The sequence below is a fragment of the Cuculus canorus genome, chromosome 7, assembly GCF_017976375.1.
Source record: "Cuculus canorus isolate bCucCan1 chromosome 7, bCucCan1.pri, whole genome shotgun sequence".
NCBI classification, from domain to species: Eukaryota; Metazoa; Chordata; class Aves; order Cuculiformes; family Cuculidae; genus Cuculus; species Cuculus canorus.
Genome location: NC_071407.1, coordinates 32,946,334 through 32,970,315, shown reverse-complemented (window position 1 = coordinate 32,970,315; position 23,982 = coordinate 32,946,334). Strand labels below are relative to the sequence as shown.

The 23,982-nt window shown below is 43.1% G+C and overlaps 1 long non-coding RNA gene across 1 annotated transcript; it reads left to right on the top strand.

The window, feature by feature from the left end:
* Window positions 1-697: 697 nt before the first annotated feature.
* LOC128852711 (uncharacterized) lies at window positions 698-5,133 on the top strand. Its single transcript, XR_008450711.1, has 4 exons — window positions 698-1,505; window positions 2,193-2,420; window positions 3,438-3,508; window positions 4,979-5,133. It is a non-coding gene; the product is annotated as an uncharacterized LOC128852711 (long non-coding RNA).
* Window positions 5,134-23,982: the final 18,849 nt, after the last annotated feature.

The following is a 23,982-nucleotide window of genomic DNA, read 5'->3' as shown; positions in this document are numbered from 1 at the left end:
ATTCAAATTTTCCATTCTGTCGTCCCAATGCTTGGATTGACTGCTTGTTTAAACCTTTCATATCTAATTGAAAGAAAAGAAAGAATGGAAAAAAGGCTTCAAGATGGAAAGAATATTTCTGTTTCTATAACAACAGATAATTTCTCTAAAAGCTGTTGCTTACCTTTCTGTTGTACAACCATAGTTCTTACACATAAATTTTACACAAGCTGTTCTGTGTAGGAAGAGAAACTTATGTATCGATCATAATAAGAATAGAGAAATGCAGGCATGAGCTGCCACAGTCCATAAACTGGAGCAGAGCAGCACAGGGAAAGGACTGGAAGGAAAGGGCACGGGCTGGTACTGCAGAGCCCTCAGCTGCCAGTGGGTGACCTGGAGAGCAAAGCAGCAGCTCGTGGCTGTGAGGGTGACACCAGGAGTGTGTAGTAACACTGTAATCATAGAGTAGTTTGGGTTGGAAGGGATCTTAAAGATCATCCAGTTCCAACCCCGCTGCCATGGGCAGGGACATCGTGCTAGATCAGGCTGCCCAAGACCCATCCAACCTGGCCTCGAACACCTCCTGGTGCTGTTCCTGGGCATTCCCTTAATTGTTTCTTTATTTTTTTGTTTATTTTTTTCATGAGAGGGGAAATCTGATCTAGTAGTCCCTTTCTGATGAGACTTTTCAGAATCTATCCCCATCTGCCCATGGCAAGGGTTTGAAGGTGAGGTGCTGCAGACACTTGCAATGATGGGACACCTTAGGGGTATCTTCACTCCTGTTTCCAGCCTGTCCCCTCTCCTTTCTCCTGGGAATATGTAAAACAGCATAAAACGCCTTCACACATCTGAAAAGCACGTTTATGTGTTGCTATGAATAACGATACTGGAAGAAGATGATCTCATGTATTGTCTGACACAAGTATTCCCATTTCTTTTGCTGATAGTTAACATTAGACGCACTGGAAGGAAAGGGAGTAAGTGATTTACAGGTGCATGCAAACTTAGAAGAATAAAAGCTGCATTCTGACTGAAATGGAGTGTTTATTTAAAAGATGTGTATTCTTCCACTGAGTGTGGATTTTGTTCATTTTTTTTGTCTCAAATGTGTTACCGAGGCAGGAACTCCCCCCCACGCCCTGGGTCCCAGCAGGATTGCAGCTACTGAGTGCAGTACAGTTCCATGGTCCTGGGAGATATTTCATTGAGTGTACTTATTTTCTTAATATGTTATGTTTTATTTATGTGTTAAATACAGCTGAAAAATCAAATAATTATTCTGCCCTGGAAACACTAATCCACATTGGACATGCAAAGGCTAAATCCTCTCCTGAGAAGAGCAGAACCTGAAGCAGCTCTAGTGGGAGGTTTTAATCTACTACCTCCCCAGCTCTGGGTTTCGCTGGGAGACAATACAGGAAAAACATCCTGCAGAAGCCAAGCATTTCTCCTTGCTGATGTCCTGTGGGGTGGCCTCTAAGGCTCTGTGTGGCACCAGTGGAAGGAAGAGATGGCTATGGGTGAGTGCTGAGTGATTTCTGATGTGGTCTTTGCTCCATGAGCACGGGGGAAGTTGAGGACAGGGACCACCATGGGCTGGTCTCTATTGTGCTGTGCCATCTCTGAACCAAGAGCAGAATGGCTTTTGCAAAGGGCTTGGTGCAGAAGCAAGGGGCGATGGTGACTTGTGGCTTGGTGGCCACAACTGTGGGATTTAGTGTCTTACCTGGGGGACATGGTATGGTTCTTCTGCTCCTGGAGCAGCCGATTGTGCACGCTGCTCTGCTGTACCTGCCCTCACCATGGTCTCAGCCATGTAGAGGAAAGCACGTGATGTTTCCAGGAGGTGCCAAGTCATCATCCAAGTGGAGAGCCCTGGGTTGGTGAAGATGCTGGTATGCACTTTGAAATCCCTGCAAGGAGGCCCTGGATGGAGTCATGGGGAAATGATCAGGAGAATCTGCCTGCAGGATTTACTCTCCAGATGTGCCTTTTCTTAATGTTATTTGAAGGGAAACTGTGTTGCAGATCTGGCTGCAAAGCCCCTTTCTTACTGAGAGCAGATAAACAGTGAGCAGAGACATTAATGAAGGGGAGAAATTAAAACTGGGGCCTGGAGGGTGTGAGTGGGTGTTTAATATTGAAAAAAACACTGCTTTTGATGTTGAATTTATTTTGTGTAGTCTTATATAACTTGATTTTGACAGCCGACCATCATAGCGTGGATTTCAGTGTTTCATTAGCAATCCATGTTTGGTGAACGTGGGAGAAATATCACGGTGACACCTGAATCACAAAGGATCTCACAATGTTTCTGCGCCAACAAGAGCTCCAATGCGGGATCCTGCAGGTGGTCAGTGTGGAGCACCAATCGGGCAGCGAGGAGGCTGGCTTGGCATCAGGAGAGGAGACCCACCTGTTTCTTTTGCAAGTTGGTAGGGATGGACCCCACTATCCCCAGAGTAAGACCCACCCCTAGTTTAAGTATGAGTACATTTCTCAGGGCGGAAGTAATCTTTTCTCTACCCACTCCTGGTAAATGCAGCACTGGGGTTTTTACCAGGACAAAACCAATCTCCGCTTCCAATTTCAGCAACCAAAAGCAAAAACCTGTGCTTCATTATGTTCTTGCTTGGCTTACTGAGTGCTGGAGGTCTGATTTCCCCAAGCTGTGGTTTTATGCGTAGCAATCTTTCTACAATTTACCTTTTGAATAATTAAGTTATTAATATCATTTTGCAACTCCGTACTTGTCTGCAATTCATAGCAAAAGGTGGAGACCACTGGATTTCAAACAAGTTGACCCCTGCCAATGACTGAAAATCATATCTCATATTCTGATCTGGGAAGAATGTTCGTGCTATCCAAGTTTTAGCACCTCTTGGAGATAAATGAGAATCTTGATGAAGAGGCGCCACAAGTTTAATCTCAAGGAGTCTACAAAACTCTCCTTGGCTCTGGACGAGAGGCAGAAGCACATGCACAACTACTACTTCTTCAAAGAAATTCCCTGAGAAGAAGAGAGATCCCCTCACATCATCACTCTGAAAACAAATTACGTTTTGTTAGATGGCTTATGGAAGTGGATGTGAAGGCTCAAGAAAAAAAGATAAAAATCCCCCCCCTTCATGTCTTGATTAATAGCTGAACAAAGTTCTGTACAAATTGCCTATCTTGCAGAATGGAGGAGATTTGCCATTTGGGACATATCCAACCAATTATGGCCAATTCACACAATCGTTCAGCATGTGCTGCTGTAGTTACTCCATCTAAAATCCCGCCAGGCTCTCTATCACTTCACTGACAGTTCGTTTAGTGACCATGCCATTCATGTACTTTTTGGTTCAAAATAGCTCTGTCTTTCTATACCTTACCTTAATGACTTTTCAAAGCCTATTCATCAAGACTTGGCTCCTTCTTGGGGCTTTAAATACCTTCTCAACGTTTTGCAGAAACAGCATTCTGGGTGGCAACAATGGAAACCTTGGGAGCCGGCCGAGCAAGCTCTAACGACAGTGCCACGGTAGGCAATATTTGCAAAGTTAACATCTCTTTGAACCTTTTAACAAATATATTTTGGAGTGGGGTTTGTTTTTTTTTTTTTTTTTTTTACTAACATTTAAAATATATAATACTACCTCTATTTTCCCCAAGTTTTGGTCCTTCAAAATGTAAGGAAAAAAGCTTCAATTCCTCAGATCCTTCAGGGGCCCTATCCTCCTCCGCTGAGTGTGCACAACTTTCAAGCTTCCTCGGGGCTGTTTATTTATTTGCAAAAGATCAAAAGGTCAGGCAATTTCTGCTCAGTGAAGCTTCAAGTGAATTACATCATGCATAAAAATTTACTATTTTCAAGCTAACAAACTTCTCCTATGATGATATTTTGCTCACTTGAGCGGAAAACAGGCTGTGTTCGCAGCTTTTCTGAGCAATGTTCTCTGATAGCAGATCGACATGTGGTCCTCTGTGCATCCCCTGGATGTAAGCACTGGCTTCCCACTCTTATGTTGCCCTGAGAGGTCATCTGCAGTTCTGCTTCCCATTTATTCAGCAGTTGCTTGGGTCACAGATAGCAATATGAGCATGTATAGGATGGCTGAGACATGGGCACAACAACTGCCTTTCTTGAAGACGCATTCTGCACATAAAAAAGATTTTGAGTATCCATTTAAGTCCACTAAACCTTTAAAAAAGGCAGGGCAGGCAAATTCCTCGATAGCTCTGATGCCAGCTCAGGGACACGTGGAATCTGGCTTTCTCCTCAACCCCTCTTGATGTCCTTGCCAGTAAAAGCTCTGCTGCTGAAACACATGGGACCTGAGCACATCTTTGTGGGGACCTTCACGTGCAAAATGAATCCTGAATATTCTTATTTGCTGCTGCCCAGAGAAAGGCAAGTCCCAAAGGAAAAAAAAATAAATAAATAAAACCAGCTTTCCTGCCCATAAAGGATTTGAATATATGAATATAAATTTTGGATTCTAAGCAGCTCTGCCCGTGAAAAATTAGTTGCACCCATAATAATCAATTGTGAGGAAGTTTATAACCTTCCTCAGGCAGGAATATATATGATTATTAAACAACGATGAATTACTGTAGTGTTGGGAAAGTTTTGGTTCTCTGTGGCTGCGAGTCGGGGACTTTCACTAGATGAGTGGAGGGGCAGCCCAGCTTCGCACAAGGTGTTGGCAGAGAGACTTGTTCAACACCAGCTAAGACTCTGCCCTTAGTGAAGGAATGTGACAACTTGAAAAAGCAATCCATTTTGTAGTGTGGGGGATTAATAGCTGAGAGTGCTGACTAATTAGGAGTGATGGCCCCCATCACTGAGATGTTGTTCTGAGCAGAGCAGCATCCGTCTACCCACCGCTCACAGCACAGTCTGCCGGCAGCAGTTGAAAAAAACAAATATAAAATGAAGTGTGAAGTTATTTTCAGTGTGACCTCTGGATCTTTGCTCAAGGACTTACCATTGTGTTTTTTACACTACCAGGAAGCACCGCAACACTGTGGTGACATGGGAGATAGTAGAAGACGCAGAAGTGGAGGCACAATTGAGCAAAATTAATCTATCAGAGGATACAAAGATTAATCACAAATAATGAGTGGCGTGGGCCAGTGCCCTGCTTCTGGACACCAATGGCAATGAAAGCAGGTGAGCTCTTACAGTGATTTGTCATTGGCTTTGTTCTAGGGGGGTTGTAAGTTCCTGAACTGCAGTGTTTTCCTCTGCACACTACTGTGATGGAGCAGCCCTGCTTTGGTCTGCGGAGACAGAGAGCGGTGGGATGTTCCCTTCACATACGACTTTCCGATACTTGGTTTGTGATGGAGGCAAATCAATAGATAGGGCACCCAAAATCTAACCCAAACCAAAGGGACTGTGCCACATACGATGGTTAGTGGCTGACTGACCAAACCATGGTGGAGATGGAAGGTGCAGCAGTACCATGTGCTGCCTTCACAGAGACTCAAGCGAGAGAGCAGAGATACACTGTTGACAGTGCAATACATTTTTTATTTTTATGAACAAGAGATGACTAATGTTGGATGAGTCTCAACAGATTTGGAGCTTCAGCTAACTGTTACAGGCTGGGGATGTTTATTCACACCTGTATGACTCGCCCTGCTAGCACTGCTGTAGGACTTCAGAGAGTTGATAGCGCTCCTCCGCTTCCCAAGAGCGGCGTACAGGATGGGCAAAGCAGAGAGCTTCCCAGCAGGCCTGCAGCATCCTGCAATTGTTCTACGCAGCAGCTTTTTCTCCTGAGCTGTGGTGCACGCGGCAGGAATCGATCTGGTGTCTGCATGGCGTGAGCCTCAGCAGCATCATAGAATCACCATGGGTTGGAAGGGACCCACTGAGTCATCGAGTCCAACCCTTCCTAATACTCCCTAATCCATACCCCTCAGCACCTCTCAGTAGCTTGACAGTGCAACAGATGAGCACAGGGAAAAAGCAGCAATGAGAGTAGGGAGAAGGGAACCCGACTAGGACAAAGTGTAATGCCTTCTGGGACTGTAGCAAGAAGGCACCCACTTTATCTTCTGATCTGCAGGTTCAGCTCTATTAGGATTTCTCCATTTCTTTAACACTGTTGTTTAAGTATGGCATTGCAACAAAACTACATGCCACGGTAAGATAACACACACAATTTTCTTGGTGAATAGCAGTATTATCTCATTTGATTAAACCCAAATAGATAGAACAATCTATGTATGTGTGTGTTTAGGCAAGGCTTATGAATTTTAAGTCCTATCACTTCCAGAATCACATATCCAATTATTGTGAAACTGCAAATGCTTCGGAACTGGCATCTAGCCAACACTAATGAAAAATAGGTGTAGAAAATATTGTAAAAATGGAAGTGCTATACTTGTAGCATCACTTCCACAACTGGTAAATCTGCATACATCTTCTCTTTCAGGTATGTCGTTCACACTTTGGCTACTTTAGTTAAATGGCACCTAAGTATGGACTTTGCTTTCCAATAAAGCAGAACTTTTCTTTAGTGAACCCTCACCCTGTAATCCTCATTCCAGAGACAGCAGCTCTTTAAGCACCTGTTCATTCTGCCTGTGGTGAGCTGGAAGATTATCCTCTGTTGCTAATCAAGGAAGTTTTTTATTATGACCATTACATGCATCAAAGCAAAACACAGCAGTGCAATAAACTGTGTTGAAAAACAAAGTGCCTGGAGATGCGCAGGGTATAACAGAGCCATGCAGGATGTCATTAGGATGTTTCCACCGGAGCACCATGCTAGGTGGCACGTTCTGGCTGAGGAGGATTTGGCATCTCAGGCAGTAGGCAGAGAGCTGAAGACTGGCATGGCGTGTGTCACACAGCCTCCAGAAGAGGAGGAGCAAGAAGGTATTCACACCTTAAAAAGGACCCTACATCACAAGTAACGTATTTCTGAATGAGAGCTGCACTGTTTGTTATTAATGCGTGAATGTCACTGGAGAGAAGCTGGGAAGATGTCACTGTCTTCAGAGCAGCTGGGAAGAAGTAATATCCCTGTGCCCTGGAGAGCTGCAATCTGGGACCTTTGCCAGTAGATGAGGGAAATCGTCAAAACTCTCTCCACTACCTCTTTGTTAAGGGCTGAAGAAGTTTAGAGATTAAAGTGTCTAAATAAAGATACCCACACATATCCCAAGAGGAGGATGGCCTCAGCAAAGCCGACAGTGAGTGGAAACCCTCCTGGAGCATCAGTGCTGCATCCTGACAGTCCTGAGAAGCTGGGACTTATGTCTGCTCCTGACAGGAATGCTGTTGTAGGATGGCTCACCACTCAGTGCTCACCCTTGGGAGGAGCTGCCAGCTGTGCCATGGAGCCCTTCAAGGCTTGTCTTCTGCTGTAAGCTCTGCCAGGCAATGATCCACCTCCTGAGGTATCGCATGTCAACTATCGAATAGCGTTAAAATAGAGATGCTGGTGCAGATGTTCACAGAGATTTGTAGAAGTGATGCTCATGGATGTGTGCATGGAAAGGCTGGGAAAGGTCGGTGAGGTGATGGAAGAGTGTTAGCAGCTCCCATTAGGTGCTGTGCTATTTGTAGGGGCTGTAGCAGGACACCAGCCTGGATTGCCAGACTTGTAAGATTTAGCTTTCTTGAAAGAGGAGGTGCTGTCCTCGCCACCCGCTGTGGAGGTAGTGATGCAGCCCTGCAGGGATGCTGTGCGTGGGGACCTATACAAAGCCAGGAAGTCTGGCAGCACGCACAGCCTGATGCGCTGCCTGGAGCATGTCCAGAGTTTCCACATGACGGTTAAAGCCTTTGTGGGATCCTGTGGTCTGAGGGACACGCTGTTACTGCTGGAGGCAGTCACTCGCAGAAGGCTGGTTATGCTTTTCATAGCCAATGGTACAGAGAGTGGACACAGCGAGTCCAAGTCTGCTGCTGTTTTCCATCTGATATTGGAGAGGTGATGCAGACGATGATTTTGACTTTGTTCTGGAAAAAATCCATCTTAATTCCCGAAAGTTGTTTGGGATGAAGTGATTTGTGCACCAACTGCTACTTATGATTCAAAAGAAATTAAAAATACCCAATGCTTTCTACCAAAACCCTCTTCAGATCGATTCTTCTGTTTGCCTTCTTTGAATTATGAACAGACACCAAAAACCTCCACCGCATTGTGGCGGTGCAGCAGTGAAAAATCTCACAGTACTTTCGCATGCAAAGTGGAGCTGCTATTAGGGCAGGCATGAAGTCCAGGCCGGGAGGAGAAATTCTGCCCTTGCTGAGGAAGGAATAATCTTCATCCTTCCACAATCCTCTGCCTCAAGTCAGAGGTAGGAGGGCTGGGGATGGGTGCGTGGGTGCAGCCGCTCAATAGGAGCTGTCAGTGGGATGTGGGCAGAGCAGGGCTTGATGCTGGCTGTTGGCACGCACAGAGGGAGGAGGAGGAGAAGGAGGAGGGATGCTTCCTCCCACCGTTCTTTCCAGCATTGTTTTTCATGAATGTCTGTTGGCCTTTTGTTGCCTTCACCTTTTCTACCACATTTAATTCTCCTGCTGGCTTTAGGCAGCGCTCCCTGAGATTTTGCAGTTTTGTCGTTTTTTAGCTTCTTGACAAGTAACCTCAGTATTTTGTTAAGAGGGGTATTTTTTTCCCAAGTATGCTCAGATCTAATTACTAATCAAGTCACACAAATAGCAACAAATGTAAAATTACCTTTAAACAAAAAGAATTTTTCTATTTTCTGTCACAGCGTCTTCAAGGATGTGTTAGAAGTGAGAAACATGTCTGAGGTGAGAAAAACTTATTTTTTATTCAGTACCACTGAGCTGATATGTGTCTCCTGACCCGCTCAGGAAGGACTTTCTGCAGGAATGTAATCTGAGTACCACCATGCTAATGAGCTGTGATGACTTAGATACGAAATGTACCCCTAACCCAGAGGTACATTATTCACATCTTAATGTACGTGGCGTCTTGCTTGTGCCAAGCTGAAATTACACTGCTATATTGCAGTACTGGTATAGACTATATACTGCTGTGTACCACTAAGCAGCACCGTTTGTACTAACAGTCCTGATGCATATGTAGCACTGGAAAGTTAATTACGTTTTACAAAGCATTTATATTTGGCAGAAGGCATTATTGAATAATCATATTGGATGTAGCGAAGTGCTGAGGCGTATCTTTGTTTTGAAAAAATACAGCAGAATTGATGGTAAACAAGTAGACTACAGTATGCAAATTCTAACAAAGGAACCGACAATTTCTGTAGATGTTTTTGGCCAGATAATAGATTAAAATAGAGGTTGAGATTTTTGTTTTGCCAATTTTACTTTTATTTATAAGTAGCACAAATTGCAGTATATGAATATATTCCTTGGGCTATGGGCAGCAACTCCTGTGAGCGTCCACATGGTGCTCGTATGCTGAATGTGGGATTTGGTGCTGTGGTGGGCAATTTGCTGAGACCAAAACCACAAGAAGATATCTTAATGACCAGAAAAATTCCATTCTTTGTCTTTAACATTTCAAAATGCGGTATTTGGTATTACAAAACCTTGCTGGTTTTGCATGTTTCTTCTTGATTTTTGGAAATTAATTTCAAATTTGTTTATTGAAAAAATGAATTATAATCAGTCTATTTTAATAAAAAAAATGTGACAGGTTGTTTCATACAATAAAAATGCTTCAAACTATATTAACAGTCTAAAAATAATTATTTGGGGGAATATTTTGCAACTTAATTTCATCCCTGTTTGCTATTTTTAACTATTAATCAAAGCTTCTGGCTTGTTGGGAAATATAATACATCTTTATATCCTCAAAGCTTTTAAATTATTCACTGAGCTTACTGTTCTCTTTCTGACAGGAGATTATCCTTTTTAATTGGAAATTTTCTATTATTTGTGTCTGAAATGTTAGAAAGTCAAAGTATAGCCTCTATTAACAGCAAATATGATGAAGGTAGGGGAAGTATGGAGGCTTTTCATTGTGAGTATGTTGACCAAGACAGCTGCATGAACCATGCTTAGAACGCAGCACCACATAGCAGAAGTCCTGCTTTTATTCTGCAGTTTTTGTTCTTTTTCAGTCCCAGCCCTCCTGTCTTTATTCAGCCCAGTAATAGGGACTTGTTTTCTTCAGTAGAGACTTTCCATTCTGCCTCTGCCACCTTTCATCATCATTAAAATACGTGATGTAGGGCTCAGTGATGTGCTCTGTGCGTGGTTTGTGCTCAGCCAGGAGACGAGCGGGGATGCTTTGCAGCAGGATCCTGCCATCAGCTGGACTTACCTTCACTTCAGCCTCAGTGTCTTCACCAGACCTTAAGAGTGGTGATTTGTTGACTCCTCCCTAGGCGTTAAAAATGTTTAAAATCATTCTAAGCCATTGACTTTAAGTCATTGGATCCCGGTCTTTCACATCTGACCTTTCCTTGACATTATTGCTAACCTGAAAAGAGCTGCTCAAAAATTTCTTAAACATTTGGGTTTCTTCCCTATTTTTTTTCCCCTCTACACTTCGATGTTAATAATTTGTGTGTTTCTGCCTGTTGAATGCTTAAAGATGGAAAAAAAAAATCCTCCAGCTGCAGAATGCCTCGTCCAATGTAATTTTCATTTCTTGAGCTGGGAAGTGGCAGGTTTGAGCAGCTTGATGCCCCACAGCTGGCTGTGCAGTGGAGCCGTGCTCCTCAGGATGCCAACGCCACACCGGGGCTCCTGTGCCTGCACGAGGCTGCCGGGCCTGTCCACCTCCGCTTCAGCTAACAGATTTCTTGCTTGGAAAGGAAAAGCTCAGGTCTGTGTTGATTGCTTGTGATCTGAGAGATGCGATGCGCAATCACACGTGCACCAGAAAAGTGTATTTGCTTTTGGCTTTGGCAGATGTGGTGATGTGTAAACGCTCACCCAGGTAAGCCCTCCTGGTACCAATTTATTTATTGAAAATGATTTGTTTGTCCCCCCCACAGGACTAAGCACTTGCAGCCAACCTCTGCACGTCTCTGTGATTACGTTCTGCCACTGAGGTATTGGAACCCTGCGAACGCCGATGCGAACGTGCATGGGTGGGGAGAGCGTGCTCCTCATCTTCACTTACCCAGCACACCCCCCAAACCTAGCACAGGTGCTAAAACTAGAAACAAAATAAACCAAAAATCTGTTAATTGGGGGCACATAAACTGGTATTGCGCTATCTGTTGATTGGGGGCATGTAAACTGGTATTGCGCTGTCTGTAGAGTTATGCTTTTCTAATAATGGCTTTTTTTTCCTGGAGAGCTGGACTTCAGTAATGGATTTTTAAACTATTTAAGAAGAATAATCAGTTTAGAGGATTATATGATGTCTCATCACCAAAGAAGCAATAACGACATCAATTAGAGATGTGAGACTACTGCTTCGGCACAGCCTCGCTTTCTCTAAATGATGTAAATTAGATATATCTAACACCGTCTATTATAAAGAACTTAGAGCAGATGTAAATGCTGCACCCAAACAGGAGAACTACAATACGTGAGTCATCACAGCCATCAGAGGGAGTGGGAGGACAGGAGGCTTTAAAACTGGTTGCTTGAGCCACATTTATTCAGATCGTTTTTATTGCCGGCAAAATATGAAGGAAACTATGTTTCATGTTAACAGATTTTGCTAATGTTGTGTTGCAACTCTAGATTTTAATTCTTTTAATGTTTTTTGCTTACAGTTTTTAAGTACTTGTACATTGTTTTCCAACTATTGTCTTAAAAGTAGTGAAATATAAAATTTATGGCAAGGATTCCAAAATACTTTGTTCTGAACTTAAAAGATTTACCATATGCCACCAACTTTTCAATTGATTAATTCTCCTAAAAAGAAGTTATACCTGAACGGAAAATGAACTTTTAGGTGAGTCAGTCTAATCGAGAAACACCAGGATTTCTTTCTAGCAGATGTAGGGCTTTGCCACATTCCTAATGGGATAAGGAAGATATGTTTTTGGATTAAAGGGGCGTTTACTGACCTTATAATTAAGAGCTTACCTAAATGTAGCACGTATCTCAGATCTTTGTATGCAGAGAGCTGGAACCACACTTAGGAGGGGGTACAAGAATAACAGGATTTTTTGTTCTTTGCTAATAAACAAGTTGCTTAACACCACTGTGAAGTTAGACCTCTCTGTGCTTAAATTGAATTAATTAGAGAAGTCTTAGGTGCATAAATACCTTGAGAGATCCTGATTATATTCCTTCTAACTTCCAGTTTTCAGCAATCCCATAGAAAGACTATGAGAACATAGAAGAAAATGTTATTTTCACCCTGGAAAGTACAAGGAATTAAAAAAACAAATCAGTTAATGATTCAGTCCATATGGGTTATTCTGCTTGTGAAAGAAAAATTTTCTGCTTTGGAGAATTAATCTCTAGGGGTAGAGGATTTAACCTTATTTAACCTCATTTAAGTTATGCTCAACCAAAAAATTATCAGTGCATTTGTGAGGAAAATAGCAGTTTGGTGAGGAAGATTGTAAACAAGCTCAAGTGGTGTTGGGGTGTTGAAAATCTGTGCATATCGTACTAATCATTATTTAGCCTTGTGCGTTGGACAAATAGAACATCCATGTGTAGGTAACATAGACTTGCGATAAACTCAGAGGAACCTTTGTGGAACCTAACTGAGATTCCTGCCCTGCTGTGGGACAGATCAAAGCATAGTAGAAAACTTCTTCTGCATGAATCTCTGATCGAGAGGTAAGAGCAGAAGGTTCAAGGTCCACAGCGCCTGCATCCCTGCTTGTGTGCCTCTGCCTGAGTGCTGCTTTGGGGATCCTCTGGTTCTTGAGGTAACAAGAATAAATCTACTCTTTGCTTTTCATCTATGGTTTTACCGTTGTTCCTGGATTCTGCATGTGCTGGCTCAGACATTTGGCATAGTTGGCAGGATCCAGGAACAACCATGCCATGGCTGGCAAAAGGGTTAGAAGCTGGAGAGGTCATGATGGTGAATTCCATGTTCTAGGATAGCCCAGTACTGAGGACTGGACACCTATATCCACTTCCTTGGCTACACGGGCTCTGCTGGAAGCGTGTCCTGAAATAGTTGCCAGGTTAGTGGTTATCCCGCAGACAACTGGAACAGCTGTGTAGGGGTTGCCATGAAAACCAGCATCAGATTCTTCTTGTAGGTTAGTGGGGCGATAGGGATGGTTGGTTGTTCCCAATCTTAGAGCCCTTCACAGTGAAGTTGTTGCCTTCTGGAGTAAAACGAGAGAATTGGAAAAGGAAGTTGGGACTTCACAAGACGCAAAAGCGATCGTGCAAGAAGTAATTACTGCTCAATCAGAACTGTGCCACGGGCTGCAAGATACCATAGAACAGCTGACAATGCATGTTGTTAATAAACTGGAGGAGGAGGGATACAGCAGCTGTGTGGTGCTTATTTGCTGGTCAGAGTTAAACAACTACAGTCCGTTTGGTGCCCAATGTGGGGCACGAAGGACAACAGTTTTGATAGGAATGTGGTAGATGGAATTTATAGTTCTTGTTGTTAGCTATTAATGGGTGTCTTCTGCGCTTGCCATGGGCCTTGCTTGGCTTCTGTGTGTCAGAGCCTAGTGCTCGTTATTGGCTGCTTTTTGCTTCCACCGCGTGCTGTACTGCTGTACAGCTTATCATCTTCCTCTGCTGTGCCTGGGAACATTTTGATAACAGCAATAACTCAGGTGTTGATTACGGGATTCAAACCGGACAGGGTAGCAGTAACAAGAAGTATGAAAATGCAGCATTTGAGAGGAGTGCCTGCCTCACTCAAACCTTGGATTATGCCAGCAGTTATAAATGCTACTAGTATGTAGGCAGCTAGCAAATACCTTGAGGGAAATTGGGGCTGTAATTTTGGGACCATCTGTGTAAGTGATGAATAAAGTAACGCCAGCAAAACCTAAAGAAGTTACATCACAGATGGCAAGGAAACAAATGTGGAATTATCTTACGGAAGACCATGTCCCACAATCAGAAACAAATGGGATTGCAATATCAGAAAAGTTTTGCCAACAGAAAAAGTCAGCACCTATGCAAAAAAGCAAACTGCTGCTGGCCCACCACCAGCTCCATGCCCACCCTCCACCTCACCTGCCACCTCAAGGGAAGGCACTACCTAGCAAATGCCAAAACAGCAGAAATGCAAGTTTGACAGATCCCCCAAAACTGCCACTGCTGTAGCCTCTTACCATGGAGGGGGCAACACCCCTGTGTTCTTTTAACTACAGAGTGGTGGTCTGGCAGGGGTGGATTTTAAATGTGTTACCTCTGTTGGATACTGGAGCTGAGATTACTGTATTCCATGGTAATATTATCAATAAAGAAGCCACATCACAGATCTGTGGATTGGGGAGAAATGGGACCCTCTGCCCTCCAAGCTAAGGCTACCTTATCAACAGGAAAAGCTGCTCCGCTTATCACGATGTGGTTAATGGCCCCAGTTCAAGAATATACCTTGAGTATTGATGTGTTGGCAGGATGAAGAGCTGAAACTTTAAATGGCTGTTTCTGATTCAGGACTTCACAAGTGGGATTTGCTATTTGATCTACAACTGCCTTGTGTGGATTCCCAAAGTGGGATCCTGCTGTACTGCCCGTGCCTGTCAAGGTAGTAACTTTAAAACAATATCGTATTCCAGGGATGAGGAAGGAGAAATTACTCAAACCATTCAGACACTTCAACAAGTGAGAATTGTTAAGGAAAACATAATCCTATTCGACATGTTCGAAAACAAGACGGCACCTGGAGAATGCAGATTATAGAGAAGTCTCACATACACGCTTGCAGTTGTGGTACCAGACATGGTTACTCTTACAGAAAAAAATATCAGCCAAAAATCCCTGGAATGTCTGGATAGTAGTGATAGATCTTGCTAACACTTTCTTTTTGATAGTCATTACTTATTTATAAAGCATGTGCACATAATTGTATTATTTTATAGCTATATTAAGGTCATTACAAAGACTAAGGAGAAAGATAAGATGTGGTCAACGGGCCTTGCACACCTGGCAGGTCAGTTGCAGGTGTCCCCTGTTCCTGTCAAGGGGGTGGGGATGTGTATTCACTTCTATGGAGAGAGTGCCAGGATTGTTTTTTGGTAAACCTAAAAAAATGCCAATCAACATAACACAAACAAAGCATTGGAAAACTCGTTCATTAATACGGACCCCCTCCCCAAATGCGCAGTGACCAAGGAACACACTTTAGGAGACACAATGACCACGAGTGTGTTCAAAGGCTAGGGATAGATTGGATCTTTCATTGCCTACCATCCCCAGGCTAATGGCTTGATTGCAAGAATGAACTGTTAAAGCATTGAATGAATTGTTAAAGCAACAATTAAAATAAGTTAACCAATGCATTTTGCTTTGCGGTGTGAACTCCAATACAACGTTGGAGTTCACATCTTATTAAAGCAGTTCTTTTGTTAAACAGCCAGGATATATGTAATCAAACACCCTACAATCATATTGTAGCACCTCCAATAAGAAACGTGGTGAGGGCTGAAATTCTTCCAGATGTTCTCTCTCCCAAAATACTAACTGCTGGGGAAACGGAATTGTTTACACTGCCAGATTGCATGGTGGGACTACAACCTATTGTCTTAGATATGAAGATTCATATGACTACCTCTGAGAATGCTGTATGGTTCTTCACCCCAACTTCTCCTCATATTTTACATCTTCAGTTGATACCAGATTCTCAGGTTCTTGTATCTCAGGTATCTTTGATGAATACTTGTATGTTATCTAGAGGAGACAGCACTGGAAAGGTGTTGTTGGTGTCATGGACCTAACATCGAACTGAAGTTCAGTCTGACAAGGGACAAGCCATAACTTCAAACTGTGTGGGCGATTATCCCACATCGGGTTATCAAGCCTAGAGGGGTATTAGCTGAAGGAACTGGAGCAATAGCTTATATATTACTGGAAGAAGGTAATACTACTGTTTTCCTCCTTTGTCACAGGTTTGCTTGTTGAGCTTTGTAGCCTTATGCTATAGGTACACATCCAGGATACATTTTCATGAGAGCGACATGTAAATGTTTGGATCTGGTTGGCCTCTACTGTAACTATCTCATCTGCCTTTTGTATTTAGGGAAGAGCAGCTGTAATACAGAATTATACTACGCTAAGTGCTTTTGATATTAATGTACCTCATTGCTGTTTTTTCCAAGTAGGTAATGGCTGTATGCCAAGAACCATTACAAAATTGATCGGTGGTGGACCATTTCCTTCTTCGACACCATAAACATTCCCTCAGTTTTGAAGGCATGTGTTTCTTCAACATAACTGGTGAATCAGCTGTTGTAGAGGATGACATTCAACATCTCCAGGACTTAATGCATCAAACAAAACAATCTACTGGTGGTGCCTGGCTGGCTGAGTGGTTTAATTCCCTGACAGGATGAGTGGGACACCTGATTCAAGGCATTGTTGTAGAGACATGTTTATTCCTTTTTTTGTATGTGCTTATTATGTGCCTCTATAAATTGCTGTGCCCTACAGCCCACAAGCCCAAATGGACACCTCCAGCTTTGCCAGCCCCAGCAGAAGTGGTCCCTTGAGTGAGGGGATGAAATGTGGGAAAACAACAGGAATCTGGCATGGAGGATTGTGAACACACTCAAGTGACTTGCAGCTGGAGTGTCAAAAAATACATGTATCACACTAATTGTTGTTTAGTTTTGTGTTCTTGACAAGTAGAACACCTATGTGTAGATAATGTAGGCCTGTAATAGACACAGAGACACCCTACGGAATCTGCTTGAGGTTCCTGCCCTGCTCTGGGAAAGCTCAAAGCACAGAGGTAAACTACATCTGCACAAATCCTTGAAATAGAGCTGAAACCAGCAGGTCCAGTGGTCTTCTAGCAAAGATCTGGCTCTGCAGTGCGTGTGTGCCTCTGCCTGGGTCCTCCATCAGGGAACCATTAGTTCACGAAGTAATGAAAATAAATTCACTCTTTGCATTTCATCTGTGGTTTTGAGGTTGTTTCTGTGTGCTGCCAGTGCTAGCTTACATAGGATGAAATATGAATTTTCTTCTTTCTTATTTTTTTTAACCTTTATTCATTTTTATGTCTATTTCTCTCTTGCTTTTAAAAATTTTGCATCTTTCAGGGGAGGTTTTGCAGTGGCGCCTTGCTGGTGGAACTTTCCCCCACCTCAGCAGAGCATCCTACGAGGGGCTTTTGCTGAGAAACACTAACAAGGAGAGCAATTAACCCTGGCTGCTGCCACTGCCAATCCCATACCGGGAGTTAGCAACAGCCATTGCCCACCAGTGCTGTGGATATGGCCAATGCTGAAGGGAGGAGCCACCAGGATGTTCTTCACACCAAGGAAGGATGATTGGTTTTTAAAAGTAATAAGACCATGATGCAAAAATACAAATCCATGGCTTCGCTTAGAAAAGTCTGACAAACCTTCTCCTTCCCCACTGATTCCGGCTTTGTCTCTCCAGCCTGGGAAGAGCTTTTATCTGCAATATTAATTACACTTCACATCCCTTCCCTCTTCTTTTTAATCAATGAAAGTTCCTTTTTAATTATCTGAAATTAAGCTCATGTTTTAAATAAGGAATTTCTCCTCAAAGTCTCTCAGATCGATAACGTCTTCAAGGCTCATGATGACATAGGATGAACCATATGTTGTCAGCACCACTCGTAGACAGTGGGGCAGTTTGTAGGAACTCTGCAGCAGAGGCGAGCCTCTGACCAGCCCTCGGTTCAGACCCATCCCTGCCAACTTTGAGTGAGAGTCAAGAACTTGAAAATGATCGTGTTTCAATAACAAATGGCTTTGTGATAAATACTTCAACCCACTTCTCAAAGCTTTCATTTGTTTTTCATACCGAACCCAAAAACCTCATGTAGTTATCCACATGCTCTGAGCCTCTTGAGCTGAAAACTTCATAAGAACAGTCTGCCTCATGATTTTCTGCTATTTCGTGCTTTCTCTCTTGATGACAGATTGCTATGAGAACAGCCTCTTTTGTTGATTACAGGAACTTGCCTTATTTTTGTTGTTGCTCTGTATTGCGTTTGACCGCGTCTACACGCATAAGGACAAGTAATGAACCCTGTGGAGAAAAGAGACCTAAAATGTTTTTGAATCCTGAACTACTTGTTTCAAGCCAACGCTGCCAGGCTGTGCAATTGCTCTGTTTTCCCATGTGTGCTGCCTTTCACACTGCCTGCATGTCTGTGCTTGTGCTGCATGGCCCTGGGGGTCACCCAGCCATAGCGCCGGTTCAGCCTTTTCCTGCTGCTCCTCTCCTCCCTCCAGGGCTTATGCCGTTCAAGGCAGTACTATATACCTTTTCCAATTCTGATATGCCCAGTTTGTGTCAGCAAAGGTGCATTTCACGGGGGATCTGGCTATGATGGGTGAAAAAAGACACTCAAAGGTGTAACCCTCAAGTGTACTCAGCCACTTGGCTGTGCCCAAGTTGAGCTCTGGTAAAAGAGAACACAGCAATTACTGTTATTACTAAAGCACCAAAACCACTGTGGACTGTCCATCTCCTAGTAAGCGGAAAAGCATTTGGTTTTCAACTCCTGGCTAAATAACGCCAGATTTTACGAGCTGTCTAGTGCCAGTGTGGACCACACTGTGGTCCAAGTGATGGCAACGCACCAATTGCTTGAGGATGTTTCTTATTTAATGATGTACAAATAGGTTAATATATCTAAAAGACTGCTCCTGTCTGGTTAAGCACTCAAACCTAACAGAGTATCAGGCAAGCCTGATAAGTGACAAGCAGTATTTAAATGAAGTATCATCTTACGATTTATTTAGGTCACAGTGCAGTTTAATTATTAATGGCGTTATGCCGATTTGAAGATGAGCTCTGAAGGACTCATTCACTTTGTTTTAGATGCTTGAAATTCATAATAGTCCCCAAGGCTCTGCATTTATAATGAGTTAATCCTTCTGGTGTACTAATAACAACATCAAGTGGTAAAGGGGAGGGTGGGGAAATAAAGCAAACCAGAACAGATGATATTCAAATACTTATTGCAGACATTATCTCTGACGTGGAGCTGCTTTAGCAGATATCGACATGAGCCGTTCCTCTGGGTGCTGAGCAGGTGCTGGAGAAGTTATCAGAGAGATGCTTTAACATCGGGTTGTGTCTTGGGTGATAAAAGAGCATTATTATCACTGGTCACAATGCTGAGCTTCAACAAAGGTAAAACCAAGTAGCTGGAGTGTGGGGGACTTCTGCCACCCTTGGTAAACAATCTGTTCCTCAGCAGAAAAAGAAGAGGAATAACACAGTATATTTTGCAAACATCTTCCACCCAGGACGAAGATAATGTCTTTACTCCTAGTGGGTTTTTTTGGAAAAAAATGAAATGAGCTCATCCTAAGAAGGTTTAAGACAGAGGTACTTAGAATTGACATGGGGTTAATGAATGAGATGGACTGAAGTGGCATTCAACGGGTCATTAAGCAAAACCCCTGCCATCTTTAAACTTCCATGCCTTAAGAGACCATAGCTAAACGACTAGTTTTGAGTCTCAGAAAGAATGTAATTCCTGGAAGAATGCACTGGAGGAGTTTCCCTGGACAGCAGATTTTTTTCAAAGAACTGTTGCTCGCACAGTGGTACTTTAAAAACCACAATACATTGAAAAGCCCTGAAAGTTCAATGTTTTGTACCCAGCTCGTTACTGGCTGCTGTTCTCACAGAGTGAGCCAAAGCCGCGTCTCACCTTCCCCCTTCTCAAGTTGCTGAAATCATCCGTTTGCCTCTTCTTCTTCATCCCTGGCAAACCGCAGGATCGCAGTGACAGATTATTATAATTTTGTTGTAAATCAGCTTTGACATCAGTGGATGTCTTCAGTGCAATGCTGCTAAAAAGCTGCCAGTGGGAATTCAGAGCCAAGAATGGTAATCTGCTCAGCTGCCGGAGTTACCAAAGCAGAGGGAGGTGACAGGGCATTAATCTGAAGGTGCTTTTATTGCTGTATAGCTCTTAACATCTTTTCAGAGGTGACTGGGGAAAGATTTCTCACTGAATAACCGTAGTCCTCCCACAGGACCGAGCTCAGGGCTCAAAAGCTGCAATCCCAGCTTGGTGAGAGGCAGCTTGCCTTTCTCCTTCAGCTGTTGCCCACCTGCATGTGGAGACAAGGAGACTCGGTGGCTATCAGATAAGGAATGGAATGCATTTAAACACTGCTCAGTGCTACATGCCACCTGCAAGCAAGGAGAGAATGAAGTCCTCCTGAGGATGGCAGGGCTGATAGTGGAAATAGCAAGAGCGGAGGGAAAAAAATTCAGTTTTCAAATCCAATGTGGGCAATGAAAGTTTGGAATCTTGACGGGAAACATAGTGACACCAAACTTGTGTTTGTAGCCTGGCCTATGGCTATGGGGAAGGGACAGCCCCTGCGGAGAAAAAGTGAGGGTCTGGAGACCATTGTCACGTTAACATGGGACTTGATATATTCTGGGGAAGTGTTTTTCTCCACCAGTATCAGCTGCACAGCTCCATGTTCTGCGTGCAGTAAGAGAAATCAAAGTCTCCAGAAGTACCTACTTTATAAAGAAACCACATACTGTAGTCGTGCTGCAACTCAGAAAATGAAGGTCTTATTCCGGTATCTCTAATTCATTATTACAAAATAATGTTAAGACAACCGTTTAAAAAAAGAAAAACAAAGCAAATTTAAGGCTAAACTCTACAAAGCACATTAAGAACAGGCGTGTGGACAATTTGATAGAGGTTACAGTTTATTTTTGGTTTGTGCTGGTAGCAAAGCTGTTGAGGTTTTCAATGTCATTTGGTATACTTTAAATATAATTAATCAATACCTTAATAGCAAATGCACCATGATGCATGCTGAGGTAATTATGTTTAACTTCTCCAGCTGTCTGGTACAGCTGTCGCTAATGGAGTCTGGGTGAGTGTCGGCCTGAGGTGGGGCAGTTGCAAAGTGAAAGGAAGATGCTCAGCCAGCTTTTTCCTGGAGTGCTGGAAGCTGCGGCTGTGGATGGTGAGTATCGCCGCAGACACAGTAGGTGTTTTGGGAAACACTGTTAGTCTGATGGAGCTTTGTAGAAGTCTACACATCAGGTATTGCAAACAGTGCAAGGGTCAAGGAAAACCTTCCTAAACCGAAAAACATGGTTAACATTACATTACCTCTTTAAAAGATTAAGAATGTGTCCAGTATTAGCGTGGAGAGCTGGGGGTGTTTGGGCTGGAGAAGATGAGGTTGAGGGGTGACCTTATTACTCTCTACAACTACCTGAAAGGAGGTTGTGGAGAGGAGGGAATTGGGCTCTTCTCCCAACTGACAGGGGACAGGACAAGGGGGAATGGCCTCAAGCTCCGCCAGGGGAGGTTCAGGCTGGATATCAGAAAAAAATTCTTTACGGAAAGAGTCATCGGGCACTGGAACAGCTGCCCAGGGAGGGGGTCGAGTCACCTTCCCTGGAGGTGTTTAAGGAACGGGTTGATGAAGTGCTTAGGGACATGGTTTAAAGGAGTGTTAGGAGTGGTTGGACTCGATGATCCAGTGGGTCCTTTCCAACCTGGTGATTCTATGATTCTGTGATATCAGGGATTGAATGTAGTGCCCAAGTAGTCTGGAAGTCTGTACTCTATCTACTCCCACTTATTCTGACACACTGTTGTAAAATATATATGTATTTATTTTCCTAATTTATTTCACCTTAGTAAGCATGAACAACTGCTTTTCTATTTTGTTCCTATTATGTTTCTGATCTAACCCCTCACTTTTCTCACTCTCCAAATGTATTTTACCTGTTTTAGTCTAAGTCAGTTACCTGGGAAAAGCAGACCCCAGGGGTGAACAACCAAGGCAGACAGGGACATCCCTGGTACCTCGGGGATCCGACTGACAGTCCAGAGGAGGCTCTGCTCTGCCTTCCCTCTGCACGCCTGGTTTCCTCTGCAGGGCCTCATGCTTAGCACCTCCAGACAGATTTTTTGAAATCTGGAAAGCAGATGCATAAATTTACTTTCAGAATTATTTTTAAGGGTATGGTCTCAAGTATATCCGCCTGTTTATTGTATGTGTACTGTGCAGGTTTAAGAAATGCTCATTCTGGAAGTACGCTTGATGATGTGAAAACACTTTGAAATGATGGTGTGAGAAAGGTCTTCCAGAGGGCTCAGGTGATAGAGGGCTCCTCTCCTCTCTCTGTTTTCCTCTTCACTGTGGCAGAGAGGAGCAGGAAGTGTAGGAAGTGATGACAGGCTGTAAAACACCAATCCCTCCAGCTGTGCCCACTTACTTCTCCTTCAGCTTCCCCTGCGAAGCCTAAACACTCAGATGATTGTTTTAATCCCTGCACCAGTGGCTTTGGACAAATACAGGTGCAACAAGCGTTTGGATGCTTTTTTTTTTTTAAAAAAAGTGAAATATAAAAGTATATACTGTCGTTATGGTTGGAAACATCAAATTCCACCAACTTCAGAATTGGGATGAAGCAAAGCAGTGGGTCTGTGGCAGCCTTTCAGCCCACTGGGGAGTTGTGATGGGGCTCTGCAGGGCCAGGAGCTCTGGAGCCTCTCGTGGCAACTGCAGGATGAGTTATTTGATGGAGTGATAAAAACACTTCTTTGGTTTCTTTATGTACCTCATAAAGGATGAGCTCAATAATCTGAGTGGCTTTAATTTTATATCCACCCACTTCTGGCTGCACTGATCGATATTGGTAATATCTGTATATAGGCAGATTTTAACATTTCCTTACAGAAACATGAGGATGTTATATACTCAATTGCAAATAAGCAGTGCAATTTTGCTCTGGGATTAGTTTTAGGGTTGAGCTACGTAATATTTTCAGAAGCAGAGCTCTCCAGAGCTTTTAACTTGATATGGATTATTATTATTACTACTATTATCTGCAGTCCTGGATATTAATATGTACTGGAACTCCCAGATCCTTGAGCCAAAATCATTACGGTATCAAACCAAACCAGCTATAAGGCAGCAGGATAAAAAGTGGGTGGCTTGGAGTGCTTCTCCAAGGAAAGACAACCTTCTGTTCCAGCCCGGACACACATGAGGGCTAATGGGACAGTTTATCCCAAGGACATGTGTGCTGTGCAGCAGTGTCATAACAGAGTTTCAGGCTAGGGAAACCCCCAGTACAACCTGCCTACTTCAATGCCAGGAACAAACTGCTTTCAGGAATCACTCCAAAATCTAACTTCCCTGCCAAATAAATATTTAGGGTGAGATGAATGCTTAAATTTGAAAATGTGTTAGAAATGGAGTTAACTCCAGCTCGAGGCCGGTGCCAAGTGGTGTCCCCCAGGGCTCAGTGCCGGGTCCAGTCCTGTTCCATATCTGATATCAATGACCTGGATGGAGGCATTGAGTGCGCCCTTAGCGAGTTCGCGGGCGACACTGAGCTGTGAGGAAGGGTCGATCTGCTGGAGGATAGGGAGGTGGTCTCTTCTGGGTGGTCTTACAGATTTTTGTGCTTGTTTAGGTGTGACATTTAAAGCTGATCTAACAGCAATATTTCTGGATTTCTACTATAATATTCAAACTTTACTATAGCAATTCTGAAAATACTTTTCCGTTATTATATTCTATGATAGATATGTGGAATGCCTTGGGTGTATTTAGATTTTTGGCACCAATTTTTGGGTGAACACCATTTACTGCTACTGTAACCAGCTCACAATCCTGGCAAGGAAAACTCATCACCATAGTGTCACATACCCCTTAAAATATATATATATTTTTTGGAAGGAAAGATTAGTTCTTATAGTAAGCCTACATGTTGCAATTTTAATAATATATCTGAGTTAAATAATACTAAAACTTTGTTCAGGAGTTGGTAAATCACATAACAGAAATGCTGTCACAGCGAATGGTTTTGCAGCTGCTTGTAAAATTACAGATACCTCAGGAAAAGACGATCGAATAATGCTTCCATGCTAATTGCACAATGGAAGTGAGGCTTGCTAATGTGTATCATACAAAATGAATAAAGAAAATATGAGT